The 3,088-nt window shown below is 41.2% G+C and overlaps 1 long non-coding RNA gene across 1 annotated transcript; it reads left to right on the top strand.

The window, feature by feature from the left end:
* Nucleotides 1-994: 994 nt before the first annotated feature.
* LOC108816198 (uncharacterized) lies at nucleotides 995-2,339 on the top strand. The gene is made up of 4 exons (XR_001943805.2): nucleotides 995-1,363; nucleotides 1,479-1,522; nucleotides 1,640-1,858; nucleotides 1,956-2,339. It is a non-coding gene; the product is annotated as an uncharacterized LOC108816198 (long non-coding RNA).
* The last annotated feature ends 749 nt before the right edge of the window (nucleotides 2,340-3,088 follow it).

Raw genomic sequence — 3,088 nt, 5'->3', positions numbered from 1 at the left:
CGGCCGGATGGATGGAGCCATGGTCAAATCCTTACCTTGGAAACCATGTCAGGGATAACCACTTGCTTTTCCTTGTCTCTACTCTCTATTCTTCAATGGAGGTTACTTCACAAACGATCAGAGTCGCCGGAAATCTAAACCACCACAAACGGCCTTGCTTTTGGCCGGAAACTCTCTCTCTCTCTCTCTACATTTTTCTCTGAGTGTTTTGCTCTGAAACTGATGAGAAAAATGAGTGGGAGAGGCCCTCTATTTATAGGAAACGAAGGGGTAAGTCTTGCCTTGCAAACATGCACGACTTGGACACCCGGTCGCACCCTCTCGACCACTTGCACCCATGCGCCCATAACTGCCACATCTAAGGTCGGTCATAGGCCCAATCCATCACCCCAGGCCCCTTACACATAGCCCACAGACTTGCCCAAGAGCCCACCGGTCATGGACCACATGGCCGGACCAACTAGCCCGCCACCGGCCCGGACCCGGACCACTGTCCCGAAATCCGAACAGTCCGTTTAGCTGAGATGAGCTGACTTCCAGCTGACCCAGCTGAGTGAGCTAGTAGTCCAGCTAGTGGAGCTAACTTAGTAGTGATGCAGCTGGAGTACACTCTACTGAGCTTCTCTGAGCTGGTCGAGCTACTCGTACATTTCGTCCAGCTACCGTCTAACTCGTTCTAGTTGTCTATTTCTTTCTCACCCTTATTTGGTTAAGTCTTATCATACTTAACCTTTGTATTTGGATTATGGAACACTTACTTTTGATCACAAAGATCGGCTGGTTCGTTTCCTCGAACCATAGTCCATCCCGACAATCTTTCTCACGATTGGGGGCGTGAAAATTTTAGTCTTTGTATTATACCTAGAGTACTTCTTGTAATCAGTATAAATACTGTCTTCTATGTATTAATGAAATCACTTTAGCCCAATCTTTATATATAAAGAAGAGTTTTGATCTCTCTTGGGGTGTCCAGCTCAGCATCCACGTCAGAAATAGGTGAGTCTATGGCATGACACGTGTGACTTTAAATGAAACGATGCACAGGGAGTATTGTGCAGAGTATTGGGCTGAGTATTGCGTTTGTTAATCGAGGCCCATGATGTCCCAACCCTAATCATTCGAGAAACCTGTACGTCGTCTTCTTCGAATCCTTTGAACGGCAATCTTTGGTGCAAGTCGTCATCTGCGTCGATTCGTTTACAGTTTTCTCATATGCTTCTGAAGATCGGCACCGTTACACAACTCCATTGCATTAAGTTACAGTCATTAAAGTTCTAATTAACTCTATATCTCCCACTCCTTCCATGATTTCACAATCAATACATCACATCCTTCCAGTCGGTGAATCTGCAGATATATATAGGTTAGTTTTCATCCACAAAATTCATCAATTGTTTACTCCTAATCATATTAAGCAAAAAAAAACTCTCGCAAAGGATAAAGTGATGTAACAATCAAAAACGTTATTCCCTCCTTAGGTTTTGGGAAGCGGTAGCGATCTCAGTGGTCTCGACAAGCTAAGGTATTCACAGCGTAGAAGTACGTAGATATCATTTTCTTATTTCAATTTAGAGTAACAAGCAGATAGATATCTCCTTCTTTTCATTTCGAGTCATGTTTTGAGTTTTTCCAATCGTAGAATGCTCTGGTGAATTTGTGTGGATGGGAAATGCGAAAGAAAAAATTGTAGCAGCAACGATGCATCTTCTGTCCCTGGAGATCAATGAGGCTGGGAACAAGGAGCTTTACGAAGCAAAATTTTTGGTGAAGCCATGGTTGAACTTCAAGGAGTTGCAGGACTAAGCTTGCTGTTGATGATGCCGCTACCATTAGTCCCTCTGATCTTGGCTGCAAAAAGGTATGATTACAGAGTACAAACATTACATATATATATGCAACACAAAGATCAATCTTAAGTTTGACTTCGGTCATGAAAATTTGGTTTTGTGGATCAGATAACAATGCATATGGATGGAGGGAAGTTTCAAGAGATGATCTAGAAGTGCAACACGTTTCCGGATTATGCCGTCAAGACCATCCAAGAGATATATGGCACAGTAAGTTTATAAGAAAGTCTAAGAATCTATATCTAAAGACGATGCTTCTGCAACACACAAAAGATGTAATCAAACTGATCGTGCCATATACGAAACTTTCGCTGAGAATCTGACCAGCTAGGCAACGTGCTATTGAAGAAGTTATGATCAAATCTGAAAGTTTCAAGCTTTACCATTGTAAAAAGCTTGGGTGGTACTGATCCAAACAGAAACTTATTACTCAAATCCAATTACTCGAGTGAAGTTAACCTATGAAGTTTCACAGTGATGTTATTCCAAATCCCTAAAGAAGCCAAAGTAAGAATCCTAAGTGACTTTAGTCTTCAGTGTAGTGACAAATTATTCTATTGACAACCTGTCAAAGTGACGTGGCAGATGGCAAATCCCTCAAAGACTAACCTTTTCTGGTGTTCAAATAGCGGACATTTCCACACAACCTTGCTTTAATCTACCATGTTATTTAAATTTATGCTTTCAGTACAAAGATCATAAAACGTGTTTCATCACTGTCTTTGACATCTTGGTCGCCTTTGTTTCTTTGAAAATGTTACTCCTTCGTGGATTAACCAACTGCCAGATTCCAGATACTCATAAACTCTTCTAAGACAACTCCAATCAGGTCAAATTTAGACTGTTATATTCACCTGTTTGCCATCACACAGCAAGCAACCATAAGCTCTAACATTGGCAGCTAAACCTCTAACACTCACCTCAAATACGACATGTGTGTGAAACCTGAGCCAAACATTTACACACGTATCCTGCTTAAGCGTGTTTACAACATTGGTTAATAGCACATAAGCAATAGAGATGTAGTCATTTTTTCGCAAATAAGCAGAGCCATTTTTGGTCTTTTAAACAGATTAAAAACAACCCACCAAACTACTAAATTGACAGCCTCCGCATTCCTAATGATCGATCCAATAGACCGCAACCCAACAACGTACACATACGCGTCGATGATATCCAAAACAATCAGTAAAACACTTTCATAAACAAATACGTCCAATATTACACAGAAAAAAAAAACA

The sequence above is a fragment of the Raphanus sativus genome, chromosome 7 (assembly GCF_000801105.2).
Source record: "Raphanus sativus cultivar WK10039 chromosome 7, ASM80110v3, whole genome shotgun sequence".
NCBI classification, from domain to species: domain Eukaryota; kingdom Viridiplantae; phylum Streptophyta; class Magnoliopsida; order Brassicales; family Brassicaceae; genus Raphanus; species Raphanus sativus.
The sequence above is the reverse complement of the archived record's forward strand: the minus strand, read 5'-3'. Positions and strand labels throughout refer to the sequence as shown.